This window comes from Pelmatolapia mariae, linkage group LG16_19 (assembly GCF_036321145.2).
Source record: "Pelmatolapia mariae isolate MD_Pm_ZW linkage group LG16_19, Pm_UMD_F_2, whole genome shotgun sequence".
NCBI classification, from domain to species: domain Eukaryota; kingdom Metazoa; phylum Chordata; class Actinopteri; order Cichliformes; family Cichlidae; genus Pelmatolapia; species Pelmatolapia mariae.
The window spans coordinates 39,946,204-39,971,591 of NC_086241.1; the positions used below are offsets into that span (position 1 = coordinate 39,946,204).

The 25,388-nt window shown below is 40.0% G+C and overlaps 1 protein-coding gene across 1 annotated transcript in view; it reads right to left on the reverse strand.

The window, feature by feature from the left end:
- The window catches only part of nrxn3a (neurexin 3a), a 212,322-nt gene that overhangs the window by 129,001 nt on the left and 57,933 nt on the right, over window positions 1-25,388 (reverse strand).

Sequence of the window (25,388 nt, forward strand, 5' to 3'; positions counted from 1 at the left end):
CTTTTTTACATTATATAATATATAATATAATAAATATATATATATTATATAATAAAGATATAATATAATAATATCTTTACACTTTATCATATCATATTTGTATTTACAGGATTTTTTTCTTTCTTTCTTTTTTGCTTACCAAGCAATTGGGTGAATATAAAAGAAAAGAAAGAAAAAAACAGGTTGAATAAATTAGGATAGGTCAGTTAAACCAAGAGATACTCTTAGGTGAATAAAAGGAATATTAATGTGATAACTGTATAAATATGACCCTTCAAAAATATTGGACATGACAGAGCAAAAAGCAAAACCTGCAAAACCAGGTGCTGAGAGGAACAGAAAAAAAGGAACTGGACAGCTGAGGGATAACACATGTAAGGTGTTATCTTCAATTAACTTTCCGTCTCTAAAGCAAGAATGCTGGACACTTTGATCAAACAATATTACCAGAGGACTCCAATACAAGGAGCTGCATGAGTACAGATTTCATCTATTTCATTGGGGGTGTTGTTTAGAAACAATATGCACACTGATTTCATCATCATCATCATCAAAATAACAATAACAACAACAATAATAATAGGTTAGACAATGAAACATGCAAACATGACAAAGCCTGCTGAACACCTGAAATCTGTTAATAAGGAATTTTTTTAAAAAGCATTTTGGGATAGATTTACTAATGTGTTGTGTCACCACAAAATTGGTTTGGTGTAAAAAAAAAATACTGGTGATACAGTCCCAATCAAAAGTTTAAGAACACTTGAAAAAATGGCAAAAAATCATATTTTGCATCGTTGGACCTTAATGTTGGACCTTAAGGTTCTAAGTTGAGCTTCAACATGCAACAAGAAGAAATGGGAGTGAGACAAAGTATTTTTCTGAGCATGCAGTTTATTGAAAACAATGCTTGAATACAGAGGAGAGGAGAACGTGCACAGTGCTGAGGGGCTTCGGTGCTGATGCACTGAATGTCCAGGATGTGCTCGCATTTGTCTCTGGAAGCAGGCTTGACTGTTTGACTAAGAGTAATTGGAATCTTAAGTCAGTTTCATGAGCGTGTCCATGAACCATTAACAAAGTTTGGAGCGGAGGAGAGCAGCTTTTTCAGAATGCTTGCTTAAGTGCACTGTGGACAGTCTTCTAGTTTTCAATGGGAGACTGACAGGAGATTGGCGTGCTAGAAACGTTGCCAATAGCTCTGCTTTCACTGCTTTGATATCACTTACATTTATTGTAAACATGCAGTACACAGTACAAGCAATTTACTCTGTGATTTATCATCTTAACCGATACGTTTTTTAAAAGGTTTTTCTTTTAATAACTCATTTAGCACAAGGAAAGTATTGATGATACTGTCGTGGTACTGAGTCTATGACCCAGTGTTTCTGTTTCTTGTGCTCTCATGTGGCATTTAGCTTGAGTTTAGTTTCTAGTTCTTAGGTTCTTGTTCATTTTAGTCATTTGTGCCTCCCTGTGTAGTTTGTCATGCCTACCATGTATGCTAGGTTCTGTCTCTATGTTTATTCATCTGTTTCCCACGCGTATCTCTCCTTCTGTCTGTTCCCTGCATTCGTTCAGTCCATGTCTTAGTGTGTGTCTGTTTGTTTCCTGTTTTATTTTGATAGTCTCCTATCCTATGTGCATTATGTTCAGTTATCTTCCTGTCCCGTTAGTCTGATTAGTTCCAGCTGTGTTTCCTCCGTTTCCCATTCTCTGGTTATCCTCTGTGTATTTAGTCCTCTGTCTTCCTCTGCTTGTTGTCACGTCGTCCCTCGTTGCTATGTAGTTTCACTGTGCTCCTCAGTTTCCTCACTACTCCCAGCTTCTAGCTTGTAGTTCCTAGTTTCCCATTTTAGGTTATGTTTTTTTGTATCTAGTACTTGAGTTCTGAACTGCCAATAAAGCTGCCTCTTTCAGTTTACTCCCCTTGTGTGTGAGTCCTCCATTTGAGTCCAACTCCTGCCTCTGCCTGTCACACAGCGATCTGTGACAGTATCTCTAGTTTCACACAGAGGTATAAGCTCAACCAACATTTTCAGATTAACATCAACAGAACCAAAGAAACAGAGTCCAAATAGAACAGCAAACCAGTCCAGAGGGTTGGCCTGGCCAAGGGGCAAAATTAAGGCCACGTAGCGATTAAGGGGACTGACGGGGAAAAACAGTTCTGGGGGTCAACCATGGAACCACCAGTGGCTTGGCAGGAGGCTGTCAGTGGATGTGGAGATGATTCACTCAAGGCAAATGTTGACAGAGACAATGGTGCAACTCAGGTGGCAACTGCGAGGGTCAACATTGATAGAGAGGAAGACACCTTTGACAGGAGGTCAAAGATGGCAATGAAGACTCTCAGGTGGCATGGCTGGAGGCGGAGCGGCAGAGTCCCTAAGGTGGCTTGGACGGAGGAATAGAGGAAGGTACCCCTTAGGTGGTGAGGGCGAGGGCAACGAGACACTCCTGATGACCACCCCTGATGACCACCTCCAATGAGCCCTTCAACTCTTACAAGACGTTTAGTAGATCCCCCTATGGTGTTAATTTCAAAATCCTACATTCTCAAGTTATCACATTCATGAGCTTGGGTGTAAATGCTGCCCACCTGCCACTAGTGTGGATGCTGTGATGTCAACTCTGAATGGGTAGGTTTTAATTTAAGTTAGTGTGTCGTGTTGATACCTCGTTTATGTCAATGTTTGTACAGTAATGTTTATGTTAGCTTACCTGTCAGAAACTTCTCATGGATGATGCTTGCTAAGCTAACACTTTCATCTTTGTTAGCTAACGAGTGAAATACAATAGTAAACCAGTAAACAGGAAGGGCTACACTGTCTCCTAGTTTTGTTTCTCACATTAATATTACTGTTTATTCTGAATAGTAAACCTCTCACTCTGGAGCATGTCCACTGCAAACATAAATTCATGAACTAAATCATATGTAAACTGACTGGAAATATAAACCTTTTTATTTTAGTTTGAAGCTTTATTTAAACTTCTGGACAGAAGGCATTTTTAGTTTAGGTAGCCAAAGGCACAATCTCACAACGATAACTAAAAAGGCATTCAGACTGTTCATGGACTCTCCCTTCAAACACTGAGCACATACATGACAATAAAGTTCTCCATTAAGATCAGTTAAAGAAGTCAGTTCCCACAAAGCTGTAAATCAGGGGTCTCCAACTCCAGGCCTCGAGGGCCGGTGTCCTGCAGGTTTTAGATCTCGCCCTGGGTCTACACACCTGAATCAAATGATTAGTTCATTCCCAGGCCTCTGGAGAACTACAAGACATGTTGTTAGGTAATTTAGCCATTTGAATCAGCTGTGTTGGATCAAGGACACATCTAAAAACTGCAGGGACACTGGCCCTCGGGGCCTGAAGTTGGAGACCCCTGCTGTAAATTAACAGGAAAGGAAAAGGCAGAGAAAACTGCCTGTGTTTGATTGTGAAGGCACAAACTGACACAGACTGAAGGAGTAAATGATACAAACAAAACCACAGCCAAAGGCAGGGCTGATGGTACTCTGGGAACACAAGAATTCAAGTCTAAAATGTATAGGTCAGTATGAACCAGTATGAAAAAATATTTTCATATCAGAGAGTGAGTGTTAGAATGCCTGCGTCTTTGTCACAAATGTACGTGATAACGAGGGTGTGAAGCCACATCTGGCTAACAACCACACGCCCATCCCAGCAGGAGAAGGAGGGAGGTCCTAGATAGGGTGTCAGTGGCAAACGTGTGAGGCTCCCAGACGACCAGAGGCAATAGGGAGTCGACCCTGCTAGAGGCTGGCGACCCTGGTACAAGTCAAGAACAGGGTCCCAGAGGCCCAAGAACCACCCGGCACACGAATGGCCTTACACACTATAACATGTAAGACCGGGAGGTACAGGTCTACTCCCGGAAGGAGCGAGCAAGCAAACAACTGGCTCAGTAGGCACCCCCATTCCCTACACCCCACCACAGGATGGGAAGAAGTCAGTCTAGGGCCTACAATGGCAATGCCCTGGAACGCCACCAAGTCTGCAGCAGCACCCACCACCCCCACCACAAATGAGTCCAAAGACTCATCTGCAATTCAATTCAATTCAATTCAATTCAATTCAATTCAATTTAGGTAGACACTACAATAAATCATGCAGAGAAAAACCCAACAATCATATGACCCCCTATGAGCAAGCACTTTGGCGACAGTGGGAAGGAAAAACTCCCTTTTAACAGGAAGAAACCTCCGGCAGAACCAGGCTCAGGGAGGGGCGGGGCCATCTGCTGTGACCGGTTGGGGAGAGAGAAGGAAGACAGGATAAAGACATGCTGTGGAAGAGAGACAGAGATTAATAACAGGTATGATTCAATGCAGAGAGGTCTATTAAAACATAGTGAGTGAAAAAGGTGACTGGAAAGGAAAAATCCAATGCATCATGGGAATCCCCCAGCAGCCTATGTCTATTGCAGCATAACTAAGGGAGGATTCAGGGTCACCTGGTCCAGCCCTAACTATATGCTTTAGCAAAAAGGAAAGTTTGAAGCCTAATCTTACAAGTAGAGATAGTGTCTGTCTCCTGAATCCAAACTGGAAGCTGGTTGAAAGAGAAGAGGGGCCTGATCTGCACACTGCGTCACAACACCACTCAGCTATAACAGACACATACAGTAAAGGGATGATATAAACTGTTTTGGGTGTCAGACAAGCTGCACCAAAAAATGGTTGCTCTCTCACCTGAATGCCCCACCCCACCCAATTGCCCTAAGGGCACCAACAAGCCCTGGAGGCACAGACATCCTAACATGGGTCGACCCACCCGACATGCCAAGGTGGTCAGGGGGGTCCAGACCACCCTCGCACAAGGAGGGACTCAGTCAGAGACCAGGCCCATCACCTGCCTCCACCAGGATGAGCCCACCTGCCACCACAAAAACCCCAGACCCCACATCCTCCACGGTGACCAACCAAGGCAGACACACAGACACTCCAAAACAGCAACCACAGCTTTCCAGCCCCCAGGGCGCCGCCATATACCAGTAGTCCCAGAGACCATCCCCATCCACCTGTAAGGCAAATAGGGAAACAAGACTACAGCTGACTCCTCTCACTAAGTAATGGAATTGATCAATGGGGACCAGAGAGAGACAAATTCATCCAGTTGGTTTTTTAAAGAGGCAGACATTCTCTCCAGACTAATGTGATCAAAACTAGCAGCATGGCCTCTTCACCTGTCCATCCTGCATGTTCCTGCTCTTTGTGTCAGGTGTTTAGTTATTCCTCTGCCTCCTTTAGCAGTAATGATACTTGACAGTGAGGAGTAAGCGTAGGCCTAAAAAGATGCCTCCAGTTCACCACCAACCCATTCAAGTGCCTAACTGTCTCGCCCCACTCGGTGACACACCCACTGTGGATCAAACTCTGGTAACTGACAATTCTGTTCTGAGACATGTGAAGCTAGGGACACCAGCAACCATAGTCAATTGTCTTCTAACGGCAAGAGCAGGTAGCACTGAGGGAAATTTAAAACTGCTGGCTAAGGATAAATATCTGCAGAGGAATGGCTTATTTGAAGAGTTTCAGTCAGGTTTCAGAGCTCATCACAGCACAGAAACAGCTTTAGTGAAGGTTACAAATGATCTTCTTATGGCCTCTGACAGTGGACTCATCTCTGTGCTTGTCCTGCTAGACCTCAGTTCTTGCGTTTGTTTGGTTCATAGTGATCTTGGTTCTCCCTCCCTCAGTGTTTATCTTCTATATTTAGTCAGTCTTTCTCTCCTTGTGTGCTCCTGTCTCCCCAGTCACTTTAGTTTTGCCCCCTGACTCATTGTGTCTGATTAGTCCCAGCTGTGTTTCCCTCTGTCTGTTGTTGTGTTGTCCCATTTGCTGTTTGATTTTTCACTGTACCTCGTGTCCATCACAACTCCTAGCTTCTAGTTTTCTAGTTTATTAGTTCATAGTTTCTTGGTTTCTAGTGTTTACGTGTTGTGTTCTTATATCCTGTATTTGAAATTGGCTCTAGCACATTAAGGCTGCTTCCTTTTGTTACTCTATTGTTTATGAGTCCTGCATTTGGGTCCTCGTCCTGCCTGCCACACAGCACCATACATGACAGTTTAGAAATTTGCCAATCATTGCATTCTGTTTTTATTTAGTTTTTACCCAGTGTTGCAGCTTTTTTTTGCAATTGGAGATATGTTTAAAGCATAGTTTAAAAAAAGTGTTTGGATTGTATGGATAGTATCACATTTCATAGCAAATGTATCTCCAAAGGGTTTCCTACTAATTGGAAAAGTCAGCGCTGTGATCTCTGACTTGTGGTGACCCAGATGTTGAGACTATAATGCAGTCTAACATGGAGTCCAAAGCCAGTAGGTGGCTAAATCCTTTCTGTATGTTCTATGTTGTGTGTATCTGTGCTGTCAACTTTCACACAAAGAAAATTTCACATATTTGGTACACCCAAGTGGAATGGCAGAATAACAGTAAGGCCAAAGAGCATAGAAGACACTTGGTTAGACATACCATACAGAAAGGAAAGTGTTATAAGTCTAATTTTAGATTTTTAGTTGTTTGTGCATTTTCTTTGACAAACAAGCAAAAAACACACCAGATAGGCATTAATTATATCATAACATATTATACAATAACTGCTATATGACTTTTACTGCTGACTTCTTCACTAACTGGAGCAGGATCACCAACAGTGGATGTGGATGACAGATTAATAGCAATAGGGGTGGGAATAAATAAATAAAAAAAATAGGCGAGAAAATCCTCATCCCTCTGAGCTGAAAAAGCTTATCTGAGGGGAGGCTGATTGGTGCAGGATGGCTGAAGGAGGCAAAACAGAATAGGCTGAAGGGGAGTTTGTGATGATGAAGGGGGAAGGGTTTGGAGATAACCATCAGTAATTTCAGCATGCTGGTGGGTTTCCATTTGTTTGTTAGCTTGGCCAGTGGTGCGTTGGGATGTCTGAACCAAACAACATTGTGGGACTGAAACACAGAAGCGACAGGAAGGGGGGATGGAGCCTGTCAGGCATTAGCTCAACAACAAAAAGAAGTCAGTACTGCCATTTTGGTGGTGTCCAGAGAGTGGAGGCTGAGCTGCTCAGACAATGGGGTCTTCAATATTTACACACACAGAAAACACATGTGGCTAAAGATTAAACATCACTTTGTAAATGATGTTCACTTAAAAAAGAGAGAAAATTAGAGCGACTGTATGGCAAAAATCGAAGAGATTAATATTATGATAAGAAGCTGAATGGCAAATATATGGCATGCATTATGCAACAACAGGAAATGGTGATAATATTCTATACAATAATATGCAGAATGACCTGGAAGGGCAAGCAGCCTACTGGAAATAGACCACTAATTGTGGAGCATATTTCTCACTCATTCAGGCCTAACAATAACCATATTGTAGTACATCAAAGCTCCTGGCACTCCACTGGGACGCCTTCATAAATGCAGAGGGGTGGTGCTGGCTCAGATGGACTGAAGGGAATCGGAAGTTTCCTGGTTCCCTGGCTCCTCCAGCCTGCATGCCTAACATTTTTAGGCAAGATACAAACTCGAAGGAATGTGTGAATGTTAGGTAGAAAACAAAAGTGTGAATGGGTGTGAATATGTCAATGACATATATTGTATAAAGCACTTTGAATGCTCTATATAAGAATCAGTTTATTTACTATCCGGTCTTTAAGTGATGACGTGATGAAACCTGCTTCCGGGCCCAAAGTAGTCTTCATTTAATAAGGCTGATGTGTTTTAACATGTTTTAATGCTTTGTATCTTGTTCTATTTAATCTCAACAAGCCCCTAAAAACAGTCAGTGATCACTGTCTGCTTCTCTCGGTCAGACTTAAAGACAAGTGCCCTTGTTACATAATTGCCATCATACCCAGATCTGTGTTGGCTTTACACTGGTTGGATGGAACATTTCTCTAAGGTCAGTTTACTATATACTGTGACATTAAAGGCAAACTTAATTCATACATGGCATCAAAATGCCATGTATGAATTTCATCCCAAGATGCCCTGTCATGGTCGCTAGCCTCCAGTGAAGCCTCTGGAGGGTCCAGGTTTGTCTTCTCTTCTCAGCAGTTTCTGAACTGCTTTCCCTCTACAGCCTGCCCTCTGATTGTTCCTCCTGGGTCAGGCTCCTCCTTTAAGTTTTGGACTTTTTTGTTGTTTTTTAGTCCCAAGGAGCAATTCACCTTTGGGTCCTTCCACATATAAATCAGCCAAGTCTCAGAAATCACCTTTCTCCAAAAGCTGTTTTAAAATAAAATAAAAAAATAATAAAAAAAAAAAAAAAAGTTTTTTGCTTTTTAATATCCTCAATTGTATTTGCTTTCTTATATCCAAAATTACTATGGCATACTTATTCTAAGAAGTCCACAGTACAAACTCCAACCTTTATAGGGATGCTTTTTGGGGACGGAATGATATGTAATGGGAAAAAGGGAGCTTCCACCAGACTCAAAGCTTTGTTAATTTTGTTTGTCTATCTAGAAGGAAATGTGATAATAAAAATGAACAAACCTTAATGACAAATATTATAACAGTTATAACAATCTTTTTGGGGGAAGGAAAACTAAATTCAAACCAAATCAAATGAGTCCCTACGAGCGAGCACTTGGTGACAGTGGGAAAGAAAAACTAATTTTTAAAAGGAAGAAGCCTCCAGCAGAACTAGGCTTAGGGAGGGGCGGGGCCATCTGCTGCGACTGGTTGGAGGGTGATGGAAGGAACACAGGATAAAAGGGATTGATAATAACTGATTATATATAAACACCATATAGTGAAGAAGAAATACTCAGTGCCATAAGGGAAGCCCCTAGCAGACTATGCTCTTTGCAGTATAACTAAGGGAGGATTCAGGGTCACCTGGTCCAGCCCTAACTATATGCTTTAGCAAAAAGGAAAGTTTGAAGCCTAATCTTAAAAGTAGAGATAGTGTCTGTCTCCTGAATCCAAACTGGAAGCTGGTTCCACAGAAGAGGGGCCTGAAAACTGAAGGCTCTGCCTCCCATTCTACTTTTAAATACTCTAGGAACCAATGTCAGGTGACCATATCATGAAGCTCACTGAGAGAAGGCCAAGGGTTTGCAGCAGTGTCAACAAAGCAAGGGGGGAATCTAAAATATAAAACACATTTAGAGTTATTTATCATTTTTTTCTTTGCTACATAGTTCCATATATCTTGCTTCATATATTTGATGTCATCAGTATCTACAGTGTTGAAAGTAGTAAAAATAAAGAAAAACCATTAAATGAGAAGCTGTGTCCAAACCTTTGACAGGTAGTGTATGTATCCTAAATCACTTATCTGCCGACCTGGTGCCAATCCAAAGAGATCAAACCTCCAGCTTACCCGTCTCACTCCCATCTTCCTGTACTCACACTCCTGACACTGAACCAGCACCACTGATGAGTTCTTTTATGTCGAAAAAATGTGCAAGAGGCTCCTTGGGAAATGTATTTGTTTTTCTACACACTATTTATTTTGTAATAATAATACACTCTCAGTATACCCACATAAACAGAAACATGTTGCTCTGCATGCATTTTGCACAGTCCCTATGACTGTCGCAGGTGCTGAGAGATTTCAGTACTCTCAGCATAGAGACATATTTCAGTCGGCTACACTTTGTTTGAATAATGATGTCCAAAGGACTGTCTAAGTTATATTTGCCAACACTGCCAATAATTAATATTAAAAATAAAAATGTTTAAGCAGTAAAAAAAATGCAAGTTTAAATTTATTTCCAAAAGTTAACATTTGTTTTATTTGTATTTAGTTTCAGGTTAATGTAAAGGGAACAAACGTCATAACATTATTATTAAAAATATTAAAATGTGGAAAATGACTTGCACATAGCTCATCAATCTTGCACAAAATTTTTAAAAAAGCCTATTTATCTAAGCAGAACACTGAGTCATGTCTGTACAGCCTTTTAAGTTTTTTATAAAGCAAACTCTTTTTCCTAAATAAATTAGTGAGATGCAATTTTCTTTCAAGCCTACAGATGATCTGCTTTAAGGTGAGTATTTAAAAGTTATACCAAGGATTCAAGTACTTCAGTTTTGAGGCTTTCTTCGGAGGAGGAGGAGCCACAGTATCCAAGATTGTTTCAGTGAGGATGTAACACTATTACTGAGATAATCAACTCACAAGAGTTTAGGTAGCTGCTCTGCACTGTGTTGGTACATGGTAATGAAGAGAGTAACAGTGGAGGGATTATGTCCTTAAATTTAGTTACAGCACTTTCCAAAAGACATCTACTGTAATGAAATGTACTTCTCACTGCTGTGTGATTCATTACTGCAGATTTCAATGTTATTATAAAGTGATTAGAAAAAGAAGGAATGCTATTGACTGTTTAGTTTCCATGATATATTTCAAGATCTAAAGGGTGATTATAGTGGGCTCTTTAACAATTTAAGAGAATTCAATTGAGTAAAATAAAATAAAATAAAATAAAATGTGCATGCATGATGGTTGAAGGTTCCAAGGGCAGGCACTGGTGCCTTAGTTTTTAAAAAAAAGTACCAAGTTTAAAAAAGTGAACCAGTGTGTGAGATTACAGAAGTCCAGAGATGCAGGATCAGCAGAAACAACACTGAAGTGTCAGGTTAGGCCAGCTAGAAGTATAAAGTCTGCATTCGACTTTATTCACCATCTACTTTCTTTAGGCTAAAATATTAATACGTGGGATTAAATATAAATATTATTAATGATGACTTTATTATTGTTTAAAGTAACTATTTATTAAAGTGCAGTGATCTATTAATTCCACAGTAAATTTATAATAACTTTGTTATACTATTAGTTATAACTAAAACAACACTAAAACAGATATTCATATTTTAAACTCCATTTTATTTCTTTTATCATTAGTCTACATTTTGATTTTGCTTTTTTTGTATTTATTTTGCCAAATTTTAACCTTTCTTTGTATATTCTTTTTATATATTATTGTACTTGTATAGTAACTGGTGATGTTAACAACTACTGACAGCGAGGTTGTGCATGTGTGACAAACAAAGCTTTGACTTGTGACTAGTCTTCATGGGCCTTTGTCTCTGTGAGTCCTTTCTCATAGTGTCGGTGTGTAGATGAGGCATACATGTGTGTAAAACTGCATGTGCATATCTTCCCACATAAGTGAAGTGAAGGATGACTCCAGCCACACTTACAAACACACACATGCAGACACACAATTTACTGAAGCATGACAACAAGGTTGACTTCGTCCCTGCAGGCTTTTCATTTACTGCCCAGCATAATGCCGCATCCCTACCCACCCCCGCCCCCGCCCAAACACACAATCACGCACAGCTTCTTATTGGCTATTATGTGGGCTGTCGGAGCCTGTGTTGATACCTAATGAAGGGCCACGGTTGCCATTTTTCAGCTGATGGTCACCAAGGTAACAGGAGTGTAGGGGGGAAAGGGGGCACTGGTGAGGGTGGTTTTGTTGGGGGATTATTACAGGGAGTAAGGAATAAAGGACGAGAACAGGAGCTAGTTCAATGCAGAATCAGATTTGATTTAGTTGTTTTCAGTCATTGTTCTGGAACACAAACAAACCATTTTCATCCCATTCCACACCAGAAAAAAGAAAAGTCATTGTTGAAATGGAACATGTTTCATATTTACCTTTCTTTTTCTGACCCCAGTGCAGTTAGTGGGGTTAGGTTAACTGGTGATTCGAGATGACCCAGAGGTGTGAATGTCACCCTGTGTCAGCCCGGCGATCTGTCCAAGGTGCTTAAAAAAGCATTGCGCGCTAGCTTTTATTTCCAATTATGTCAGATTTCAAATTGACAAATGATCAGAGGTGCACGGCAGAAGGAAGCCTATGTATATATTCTAAAAACATCCATGTTCTGGAATTCTCTCGATGCTGGATGATATGAACATTACAGTAGCAACACTCGTTTAGATTTGAAAACCTTGAACACTGAAACTGAAACTGTTTATTCAGCCTCTTTTTCTTTTTTTGGTCACTTCTTCTTTAGTCTTGTTTCTGAATTCCTTTCTGTCTCCTAAATACAACAAACATATATTCCCAATACACTCGCTCCTCTTCCACTGCCACTCATCATTTTTCTCATATTTGTTATCATGCTCGGCTGATGGACAGTTTGTCCTTTAACTAAAAGACATAATTGCATTTTGAGAGGGACGGATGACACAAGGGCCAGATTAATCAAAAACCTAAACTCATTCCTGAAGGACACTTGTAAGGTGGCAATTCCACACACTGTCTCCAGGCAATCTGCAACAATGAGATGTGGCAGGTCTAATACTCCATGCTCACTCTGACCTAATGAAAAGACAGTCCAGTCAGGATTATGAGATGCCTGCGAGCTTCAGCTGAGGACTGCAGCCTCTGTGAACAGCAACAGGCAGCCTGTCTGAGTCGTGATGGATGAATCAGACTTTTAAATAAAGTAATTTGTAAACTAATGTCAAGATTATTCTGAATTAAAAGAATAAATAATTAGAAATATTGTATCATCTCACTACAGCAATATGTCAATATTTGCAATTTTTAACTGAATCCATGATTTAGATTGTGTGACAAATTTATTGATTTATAATAAATATATACGCTGGTTCACCTTTTAGTAATATAAGCTCGTATATATATGCTCTGATACAGCACTACAGACACTCTGTGAATGTCTGTATGTGAAGATCTGAAGTGTCCATCGCCGTGACGTCCTGTGGAAAGAAACTGTACAGATGTCAGCTGTTTTTGGCAAACAGTGCCGTACAGAAAGGAGGGTTAGAACAGGCTGTGATGGGTCTGCAGCGATGTTGCCTGCTCGATTCCTGACGCTGAACTTTTACAAATCCTGAATCATGGGCAAGTGGGCACCAATGGTTTTTTTCTGTAGAGCTCGCTGTCCTTTCGCATCTGTTCTTCTTTGGTGGCTGATTCACACCATGCAGAGTTGGATGAGCAGACTGCAGACTGGACTGCGGTGTTGAATTCAATAAAGAGCTCCTCAGGCATGTGGAACTTCTGGGAATTATCGAGAAAGTTTCAGTAACAGATTTAATAAATATGCTATACTATCTGTATCTATTAACCCAAACCCGAGTTGTCTAAAGGCTTATGTCTAATCTCTTCCATACACGGCAACACCCAGAACAAAAAGACTACACTGAGAAAAACATATTTTGATAACTTTAAATGTACAAAGAAAATAGCTGTTTCTATACTATATAGTGCACTTCACTGTTGACTTAGGCCCTCTCATCATTAGATGTGATTAAATAATAATAATAAGAAGAAGAAGAATGATATAGATAATGAGATATTGCGCTGCACTGAGGTCTAGCAGGGCAAGCACAGAGATGAGTCCACTGTCAGAGGCCATAAGAAGATCATTTGTAACCTTCACTAAAGCTGTTTCTGTGCTGTGATGAGCTCTGAAACCTGACTGAAACTCTTCAAATAAGCCATTCCTCTGCAGATGATCTGTTAGCTGTTTGACAACTACTCTTTCAAGGATTATGCGATAAACACAAACCTTCTCTATTTTACGCTGTTATTTAAAACATACATGCAGGCCTTTGTGTGTGTGTGTGTGTGTGTGTGTGTGTGTGTGTGTGTGTGTGTGTGTGTGTGTGTGTGTGTGTGTGTGTGTGTGTGTGTGTGTGTGCGACTTGACAAAAACAGTAAGTGATTTTGGCTCGCCACAGAGAAGCATAGCGCTCACTCTCAGAGACACACACACACACACACACACACTCATGTGCAATCACACACAAACACCCACAATGGGCCTCTGCAAGCCTTCCTGAGGCTAAGTGGCATTAACCTCTTTCTCTCATGGGGCCCAGACAAAAGCCCCCAAGGAGGGCTAATAATCACATCGCTATCTGCCCCTCCTCCTCCCCCTACAACACACCAGCTCGCCTCACGTCGGAGCTTCACGCCACCAAAAAGGAAATTTCAACACAAAACTGAAATGCAGAACAAAATAATCCCAAACAGTTATGTTAAATACTGGTTTGAAAAAAATGTCAGTGTGTTACTATCATACATTTATAATTAAATGGTAATTTTATATATTTTTTTTGCCTGTTTGGATCTTTAGCCATCAGAACTGTTGTCTGAAGGCCAGTAAAGATGCCAAGCGGATAATTAAATGGTAATTAATTCAATTTGATTTCTATAGGGACAAATCACAGTTTCCTCAAGGTGCTTTATATTGTAAGGTAAAGAGCCTACAACAATACAGAGAATACAGAGAAAACCCTCAGATACTGGAGGAACAATGTGATTCTTCGCAGAACACCAAACCAGCTCTTTATCCTCATCAGGATATTTGAGGGTGCATAGGAGGTAGCCCAACCAGTGTACATGTATTTTGTGGACTTGAAAAAGGCATTCAACCCTCAGGGTACCCTGTGGAAGGTTGACCGATGTTATGGGTCATTTGGCCCCTGGGTAGAAGTTAGGCTATGTTAGATAAGTTAGACTTGTTTCTGGTGGGTGCTGGACTCTGCCAGGGCTGCCCTTTGTCACCAATTCTATAAACAGAACTTGTAGGCATAGCCAGGTGGTTATCTTTTTGTAGATAATGTGGTTCTGTTGGCTTCACCAGGTGATCACCTTCAGCTTGGTCTGGCCCAGATCACACCCAAGTGTGAAGCAGTATGAGTCTGAGACAATGGTGGAGTGCTCACTCCAAGTCTTGGACTAGTTATTGCTCTAAGTGGAGGAGTTTAACTATCTCGGTGTCCCGTACAGAAGTGAGGGGAGATTCCGCATGAGACTGACAGATGGACTGGGGCAGCATCCACAGTGATGCGGCATTTCTGCCTTAAGCGTTCATTCTTTTTAATGGCCAGCAGGAGGTAAATCATCTGAATGCAGAAAAGCTGGGTAAACAGCTGAGTTTTTGTAAGTGCATTTCACTTTGTGTCCAAAAGGACATTATTGCAGGGTATGCCAACACCTGCTCTTACTGCAAAGGGAAGTGATTATGGGATTCATTGGCCAAAGAACCATAAAAAAGAAAGCACACATAAGTAGCTTGGAAACAATTTTCAGCTTGTGGGTAATGAGGACAGAAGCACAGGATCTTTAAAAATGCAAGATTGCAAGAAATGCAAGAAAATAAAGACAGAAAGGCCACACCCAACCAGCTGGTTCAAACCCATAACTTGCTTGCTGTGAGGCAGCAGTGCTAACCACTATAGCACTGTGTAGTATGTTCTCCCTGTGCCTGCATGGGTTTACTCCAGATATTCTCTCTTTCTACCATAGTCCGTGCAATATAGGTTAATGGGTGATTCTAAATTGGCCAAATGTGTGAATGTAAGTGTGAATTGTTGTCTGCTCCTATGTGTCCCTGTGATAGACTGGGAACCTAAGTGTGCCCTCTCTCTCACCCTGTGACAGCTGGAAAAGTCTCAGATCACAACCTTGAACTGGATAAACAAAGAAAATGGATGAACATTATCAAGATATCCAAGATAACATCATGTCCAAATCCTCAGAGTAGAATAAGCAGGCCAGTGAACACACAAATGATCACATGATCTATTTTTTTAACTGTTTGTTTGTGCTGTATGTATAGGATTATACAATATCTATTTTTGTAAAATAATTTTCTATTTTCTGTTAATCATAAGGACAAATAAAAAAGAAGACATGACATATCTGTTGTTTTGCTAAGACCAGGTAAACTCCCAGACTGCTGGTCTTGGAACAGGCCTCCTCCTCCTCAGTGGTCCTACTGTCTGTCTGTCTGATCCTGTCTGTGAGTCACTTAATGTCTCACCTGATCCAAACCACAAATCTTTCCAGAAGACACGCTCCCCAAAGGAAAACCCGGCTTTTGACATTTCTCTTGTCATCCTGTCTGTGTTGGTACCTAACTTTGGTCAGTATGATATTTGCTCTGTGAGGCAGTCAGTCAGAATTAAACATACTCTCTCTCAGTGAGTTCCCAAACAGAATGATGTAGGAGCAGTGCCCTCCATAACAGCGTTCCCCAAAAAGTATGTGTTATCTTTTCTAAGTTGGACATTTTCTTCTGTAAGTCTCTCTAATTTCAGCTTTTCTGGATGATCTCTTGCTCAGACTGTTTGTTTAGTTTTTTTGCTGTATGCCAGGCTTGTTGATTCATCTACTCGACTGGGACCTCTGGTGGATACATAGCTATAACTGAGAAACTTTTATTTATAACTTTCATTTCATTTTGTTTCATTGTATTCTTGTGTTTACTCGATACTCTGGTTGGATAATCAAGGTCAAAATAAATTCTCTGTTTATTGAGTATATTCTCCTTCTTTTCGCAGTTCTTACATAAGACCTCACTTAGTTGCATCGGTGGAATTTCACCATGGTTCACTCTCAATACTGAGTTGTGTTTTGGAACAAATGTCCACTTTCCCTCTCATCACTAAGTCTCCCTCCTCGTTTTACAGCATGTTGTATATTCTAATAGAAAGAAAGAAGAAAATCTCTCTTTGACCTTCCTCTTTGGTCAGTATTGTGCTGCATTTGGACCATTAATCATTTTTTAAATATGAACCAAGTTGTTTGCACACCGTTTTCCACCTCGCCAATCTGTTCTTCTGCTTCCTCAGTTCTTTGACTGCTGAGCTTAATGTCATTCATCTGACAGTTTTTTGGAAGTCTTGCAGTGTCATTACCTGTGCTCCATGTGGACCTTTCACATCATTGTTTGATTGGGTCATTTTCTGACTTTGTTTTACTCTCGTTTCCATCTTCATCCTGCTATCTGCAAGCTTAAAATTCAGAGCGCAGTTTGTTTAGCTTTAATAGGATAAAATAGATAATATTTCAAAGAAAGAAATCTAGTATTAGTTTTGCCATTTTTAAAACTTGCTGGACTACTGGTTAACTTTATTATAAATACGTTACACTTGTCCCAGTGGCCTTTTTTTATTATTTAAATTGAAATAAGAGGAGCAGTTTTAACTCTACATAAAACAGGCAAAGGGTTTCAAGCCTAAAGATGAATAGGAAAGCAATCATGCATTAACGAGGGGTGGGGGTGGGGACAGAAAGGAATAAATGTGAAGGGGCACCAGGAGTGGAGGAAGCAGGGTGGGGGAGGTGAGAGTGTAGGATCTGGACAGAAAGAGATAACAGCTCTCTCTCTCTTTGAATTGTCATGTGAATAGTGTGTCACAGCGAGCATCTGGTTGATAAAGATAGCAGGGTCCACTGCAGTAATCTACTCTGCACACATCGCACGTGCACGCGAATCCATGAAAACACACTTTATCATGATTAAACGTTGTCCGGTAAGGTGTTCATCAAAACCTGTACACTCAGTAAACGTACACCATTACCACAACAAATCACCATCAATGATTCTTTCCAACAGTATTTGTTTGTTTTGTTGTTGTCGCTTCTTTACATAATGACGACGCCTGCAGGAAAGACCAACAACCAAAATAAACTTTTGGGTAATATGACGGAATAACTAATGAGACATCATTTTCTACAGAATGAGTTGGAACCAGGAAGTGTGAGGCAACAGAGTAATAATGTGGTAAATGGATTGGTTCTTATGTAGTTAATTTATTATATATTCAACTATACCTGAGCATACAAGCACTGCTTTTTCTATGCTTCACTTCATTTCCACGTATTCACACACTGCTCTCATTACATCGAAGCAAAACTTGGGGTTTTGTAGTTGCAGTAAATAAGTTATTTAATGCATTTAATTACCAGCATATTAACCAAGTCATATAACAAGTACATGTTTTAATGCAAACATTGCACTTTTATTGTCATTTTATGTATTTTTTATTTGTTTATTTCATTTAACTGAATTTATTTATTTATTTATTGATTTGTAAAATGCTCTCAAAATATTTCTATTCAATCACGTTTTTTGTAACCCTGCAAAATAAATTCTTTGCTATTATTACTCATCTATACCATTGGTTATATTAATTTACTACGTGATTATTACCTATTTATATTATTATTATTGTTATTATCATTTATAGGTGATTACTATATTGTAAGGTAGACCCTACAATAATACATACAGAGAAAACCCAACAATCAGATGACCCCCTATGAGCAAGCACTTTGGTGGCAGTGGGAAGGGAAAACTCCCTTTTAACAGGAAGAAACCTCCGGCAGAACCAGGCTCAGGGAGGGGCTGGGGGGGGGGGGGGGGGGGGGGCATCTGCTGCGACCGGTTGGGGTGAGAGAAGGAAGACAGGATAATGACATGCTGTGCAAGAGAGACAGAGATTAATAACAAGTGTGATTCAGTGGAGTGATATGGTACTATAAGGTCATTAAGATAAGATGGGGCCTGATTATTCAAGACCTTGTATGCATCAAATTATTACTCTACTATCATATGTATTACTATGCTGTAATACATATGATAGTGTTTTCTAAAATAGAATAAGGATTTTAACAGGTTTGAGAATCAATAGTAGTTCAGTGTATAGAGTCATAACTGTAAATTATCTCAACCTCTCACTCTTCAATCACAGTTGGATGGTGTGCTACTGAAGTGGAAATAACAGGCAGCAGTATTGACAGCAGAAAAGCAGAACAGACCAGCTGTTGTTTTGTGGTTAACAGTGAGACACAACAGTAATGAACTCAGACTAGAATCAATGGACGTTTTTTAAACATGACACTAACACTGCTGTACATGTGGGAATAGTTCAACACACACAAACTCGGTCAAAGCTTGCTCCAATCATTTACCACTCTGTTTCATACTATTTTTGTGTATGTACACACTTGGAACCACAAAGTCAACACAGGAAGCAAACCCCTGACACTTTTGCCACACGCAAACACACAAATGTCAAGTTATGCCTGCAAGCATCGTGACATGGAGATAATATCTATAGAACACTGGATCCTGTTACTGCTCCCTCACTGCAGCCTTTAACACAAGATGAAGCCACTGATAGCGTCCACAGAGGCTCACTGAGGACTGAATAATGACAGGACAATAAAGTGGGGTTGTGTGGTAGTGACAATGGCTGACACTGTCATGCACAGTGGGACGATGGTAATCCAGGACACACTGAGGAGACGAGTTTCTTTGCATCTTGGTAAGTTGTGTAGAGTCTACAATAAATATGAAGTTGAACAAAAGATACTTGGACTTTAATGGGACACATGAAAAGATTAGAAAGCAATTACATTGAAAGAAGAGAAATAAATCGAAACAAGAGAAAAACTAGAACACAAAAACCACAGACACACACAGACAGTGTTTTCTTATCTTTTTACACAAACTAAAACTGGTTCTCAGATGTACAAGACTTGTTTTAACATCATAATTTGGACATCCGCTGTGAGACCATATAGTCATTGCACAGAGCAGAATGGCCACATTCAGGTTTGTAATATTGTTGCTTGGCTTTTTGGCCAAATTGATACACTTTTACTTTATTGAATCTTCAGGGATACACCAGCATATCATTAACCTTTTACAGAAAGTTGCCAAATTTGGTCTCCAGTTTCCCCAGCATCCTGTATCCTCCTCTATCACAAGGCTGACTATTAGTTAAAGTAGGAATTGACGGGTGGGGGAACCCTCTCTCTTTTATCGTCTATACTGTTATCTATTACCTAAACTAAGAAAAAACACTAAATACTACAGCCTAATAGGACTACTGCAATACACTGTATTTTTCGGACCATAAGGCGAACGGTCTGTCGGTGAACAGGTCTGTTTTCATTAGTGCTGTCAAAATTAACACGTTAACGCAAATGAATCCGCCATCACGGACAACGTGATTAAAATCTTTAACGTAATTAACGCATCCAGAGTGCAGAATGATTCAAAATCCCTGAAATGTTTCTGTCAACACATTTCGGGCAGTTTGTCCAAGTAGAGTTACCTTCGCACATGTGCTAATGGCTGAATCAATCAACTCAATATGGAAAATGATAAACGCACTTTGGCTCTCTCGATGGGAAATTTGAGTATTAAAAAATAACAAGACGGAACAGTCGACCGACATAAAGCATTATGCACATTGTGCAACAAGGAATTTTCTTTTCACTGAAGCACAACCAGCTTAAAATATCACATTGACGTGAAGCATACATTAGTCGGGGATGCTGCTAGCACTTTGGCTAACGCGTCACCCAACTTGCGACAAACCACTTACGGAGCATCAGGGACGCAGTAAGTCAAAGGGATTGCAACAAACTGCAGACCTGTTAATATCGTTGAGAACATGCGCTTTACACAGCTTTGGTTCCTCGTTTCAAGGACTTGAAGTGCCTCCCCAAGAGTGACAGAGAGAGAGTGGATAAATGTTTACAGAGTTTTTTGTTAACATGAATGTGCAAGATGTTCAATACACATATTTTAACCCTCTGGGGTCGACGGACGCGCCGGCGCGTCAAAATCACATGACCAATTTAAGACGACACAGCTACAAGATGCAGCGACTCAGAGTTTCCATTTCAACTTGGGTCGAAAGTGTGGACTTCAAACTATATACCAGTTTTTAAATTGTACCGATAGACCACGTAAAACCAGAATTATGATAAAAATACACGCAATGTTTTTTTCTGAACAAAACAGTGGTGTTTACTGCGGGAAGAACGGTAAAAACGGCGTTTTCTACGGACAGCGCTAGCAAACACCTTCCGCTTGCGAGTGACAAAAGAAAAAGAAAAAACACCCCTTCCCTATTGGTGTTAAAGTTTACCATGTCAGCCAATCAAAAAAATGATAAGGCAACATGTGACATTTGGTTGTTTAGGGAGAAGGGGAAGTTTTTGGAGGGACACCCTCGATGGAAAGCGGGCGAGCGAAAGAAAGAGAGAGAGCGAGTTTTCATATGTGAGACATTATTGACGTATAGCGTGTTTGGCTATAGTTAGTGTGTTGTGTAGTTATTGTTTGTATTGTGTGTCAGTTATACTGCTGAATGTCACATTTGCTCCAAAAACGCCACCAAAGGCAGATTCCAGTGTAAACGCTGTTCCCACATGGAAAACAGGACTGATACACCTCCTGCTGTCAGACCTGCAGGGTTTAGGCCTGTGGTGTTCTCCTCTGTCTTATACTGAACACAAACTACATTTTTTGGACTGGCACAAATAATTTGTTTGCCTTCTTATTTGATGCAGCACACCTGATTGTTTTGTAAATAGATTTAAATGGTTATATAAAAACGCCCGAGGCCTTGGCTGCATTTTTAGGTAAATAGTACCAGATAACTTTTTTGTTTGCAAAACTTGTGCATAATTTTTAGAAATGTATAATTTCTATTTGCATTTCAAGTTATGAAAATGATTCGTTAAACATGTTTGTGGGTTTTACAGTAAAAAATATCACTTTTTTCTACTCGGATTTAGAATTTTTTGTCTGAATTTAAATCAATTGTGCTAATATAGTATGCCAAAATGAAAAAATAACTTCAGATATTTGAGGTTGTGCTGAAAATAATGATACCAAACAAGGCAAGATAAACACTTTTTAAAGGTGAAATGTAGAGGTAAAATCAAAAGTAGTCAAAAACGGCCAATTATACCCTGGACCCCAGAGGGTTAACTGTTTTCTCAAGTCTGTTTACTCATGCAATATAATGCGATTAATATAGAATAAAAATGAATATTTAATCGTGATTAATCAAAATTAATCCACAGTAACCCTGTGATGAATCTGATTAAACATTTGAATTGTTTGACAACACTAATAAATATTACATATTAGTGTATACTTATTTGTACAGGACTCTAGAGTGAGACCAATTTGGTCTCAAATTTCTCTTTCTCTGCTTTCTCACCCGACGGCCCGTACACGGACACGCCGTTGGGGCTGAAAGTCGACAGCTCACTGATTCTGATGCGTCGGCGGGTCTGCGCTTTGCGTTTGTGTTTTTTTTATGCTAGATTCTGAGCTGCAGATTTTGTCTCTCTCCAACCAAAATTCCCTGAACCAGCAGCAAAAGAAGATCCAAACTACGATTCACATTTGTTAAATGTCGTCATTAATTCACTCTTACTTTTGCTGTTTTGCTTCCACCACAGTAAAATCACACTTCATGCACAGCTCTCTCTCAGTTTTCTCTCTGTTTTCGGCATTATTCATTTGCTTATTACCCACCAGTCTACCGTTGTTTACAGCGCTGTCGACCGCTGTCTTTTTTTCTTTTTTTTTTACTTTACTTAAATGACCTCGGACAATTTCTGCTGTTCAATACTGAAGAAATTTAAACTTTTTAAAATTATGCAATATTGCAGAATATTTTTAAGCTTCTCTGCTATAAAAATCCAGGCCAGGAAAATCACCTTCATGTTCTTCTGTGTTTTATCCTCAGTTACTTTGACACAAAGGCATCTGCTGTGATGTTCACACCTCTGATGTAGTCCCGCATGTATCAGTACTGATAAATGATCAGAATTATAATATTTCTGACTGTCTCAGGCAAAATTGAATCGAATCAGGACCTTGTGAATCGGAATCAAATGGATTATAGAAATCAGTGATGATACCCAGCCCTCATGAGTAGCCTAGGCCTGACAGAAGTGGATGTAGCTGTGGGTAATAAGAAAAGATGAAAAGAACTATTGATACATTTTTTGTTAAGTTAAGGCCTGATCCGTCTGAAATTCATAGCCAGTGCTCTGACACGGAGCCATCAACCTCTGAATGCTGAACAAGCACAGTGTATCCAGAAAACACATTATATGCTGCGATAACTGCCCAAGTGTCCCCTCTCCCCACTGCCTTTCAGCAGCAAACAGGTCGTCAGAGGAGCCGATGTGATGATTAAGTTTAACATTGTCTATAATATTGTCAAAGAGTGCCAAAGCACTTTAAGCACAAGCACTTTTTCAGTAACTTATCTTTCCTTAGAAATGTGCTATAAATAAAGAACTTTGTGTTGACAAGATTGTTAGTTAATCATTTACAACTTAATATTGTCTGTATGGACAGCAATTTTCCCCCCAAAAAGTGCACACGTAAAACTGCGGTGTTAAGCAATGCGGTTGAAAAATTTGGGTGCGCCTAACTTTTGTGCTGTTAGGCGCACCAGTACAACCGTGGCAAAAAGTTAGTCTAGAGCCCTGTAGTATATAGGTTTTTTTAAAAGGTTTTTTTTTTTTTTTTTACAGGAGAGAACCTGTGCTAAACGATTGAAGAAACCTATTCAAATTCTCTTTGAATTTAAGCATACATTCTTTGTGTTTATTCTGCATTTACTTCATTATATTGCATAAATGTCAATTACAAGCTTAAATATAAAGGTGAAAAAAATTTAATTGCAACCAGGCTATCGATCAAGTAATTGCGATTAATCGCGATTAATTACAGGAAATTGTGAGATTAATTAGTTAATTTTTCAAACATATTGACAGCACTAGTTTTCATACAAAAGCGCACCGGATTATAAGGCACGTTAAGCGAAACAAAGCAGTCAGATAAGTCAAACTAGGACTGGGCGATATATCGAGTTTTTAAATATATCGATATATTTTTATACGAGATATGAGATGTGACAATATCGTTTATATCGATATAGTCTATGTTACGTTATAATTATACTTGTGGAACCGCAAGTTTGCCTGTCTTTTGTCCACTTTTGTCTCTACGCTGCATTACTCCACCTCGCCTCTCTCCTTCACTGAACACAACTCCCCCTCCCCCATCGCTTCACCTGCAGGTAACGACAAGACGGACATGGCAGCTATCAAAGAGGAGCTGCTCGGTAAAAAGAAAACATTTGGAGATTACTATTTTAGTGCTGCAGCGTTACTCTCGTTAAAATGACGTTAACGGCATAACTGTATTAACACGGCAAATCTCCGTTAACGAGTTACCGTGGATCGCCCCGTGCATGGGGCTGGATGGCGTCAACGCGTTAGCGTTGCGGTTAGCGTTAGCGGTTACGTGCAGCTAGCATTACTAGTATTTTCACCATTTACAACAGCGCCATAAAGTGCAAAATGAAGAGTGTGTGAAACTGCGTGCTGTATCCCAGACCGCGAAGTCTCCAGCCTCCTGCCCCGAAACCAACTACCTTACAAAACTCGTATACTGTATTTTTCGGACTATAACCTTACACTAAAATCCTTTCATTTTCTCAAAAATCGACTGTGTGCCTTATGTATGAGTTCTGGTTGTGCTTACCGACCGCGAACCGATTTTATGTGGTACACAGCACCACATCTGTCAAAAATGCTTTGGTATGACTTTGGTAAGCTACGAAGCCGCACCGCTTGATGGATTGTTGGAGCATTACAGCTACCATAGTCCGGAGGAGCCCCGCAGAGTAATACGTACTGTGCTTCAACGTAATATTACCGTACTGTGTGCGTATAAGGACCATAAATGGCACCTGTAAGAGACATGGTTACGAAGCGGATTTCAAACTCAAGGCTGTCAGTCACGCAGTAGAACTTGGGAACAGAGCAGCTGTGAAATCTGTCTTTGTTTTTATGCTCAGCGTCTTTTAGTTTACATTTTGACTGCACAATTGTGAGCTTTTTGTTATGCACAAAACAACATTCTTTTATTTTATTTATGGAGAATTATTATTTAATAAATGCTCATAATTTATTTCTGAGTAATTTTTTCCATGTACATCTGCGCTGTATGTTAATAAAAGTGCCTATGCGAGATCTGGGACACAGCTTTGACTAAGAACTCTCTTTTTGTTCTTACTTTATGGCTTTAAAAAATATCGAGATATATATCGTATATCGCCATCCAGCTAAAGAATATCGAGATATGAATTTTAGGCCATATCGCCCAGCCCTAAGTCAAACTTTATTCAACTCATTCTTCTTGCTTCCTCCACTTCCGTACCATTGATTCATTAATGTTGAATTCTCTCCAGCTGCTCTTTTCCCATGTTGTTGCAGTATATTAATGACTAACCTCGTATTGTGGATGGATTATCTCAGTTGTTCTCCTGACTGAAGTTTGGTCTGTTTACAGCATCCTGCCATGCGATTGCATTTGTCCCTAACCACCAGAAACCCTCACGTTAACTTTTATCGAGTGGAAAAAAGTTAGCGTTCATCCTCCAGCTTCACTGTGTTTATGTTACGCTAACATAGCTGTGTAGCTAGCCACCACATAGCACATCAGTATATACCAGCTAGCCCAACTTCAGTAACCCTACAAACGTCACTGCTGTTTAGTTTTCTGTCTTCATTTATGTTGGAAGTGATAGCAGCGCTGTACGTTTGAATTTTATCAGAAATCTCTCAGTCAGAACATGCTATATCATGTTTAGGTGGAAACTAGCGAGCTAACTTCCTGCTAACTTCCTGCTAACCTCCTGCTAACTCCTAATTTTCTTCCATTTCTTCCTAATTTTCTTCCATTTCCATTTTCCATATGGGGGGTTATAGTGAAAATACTGT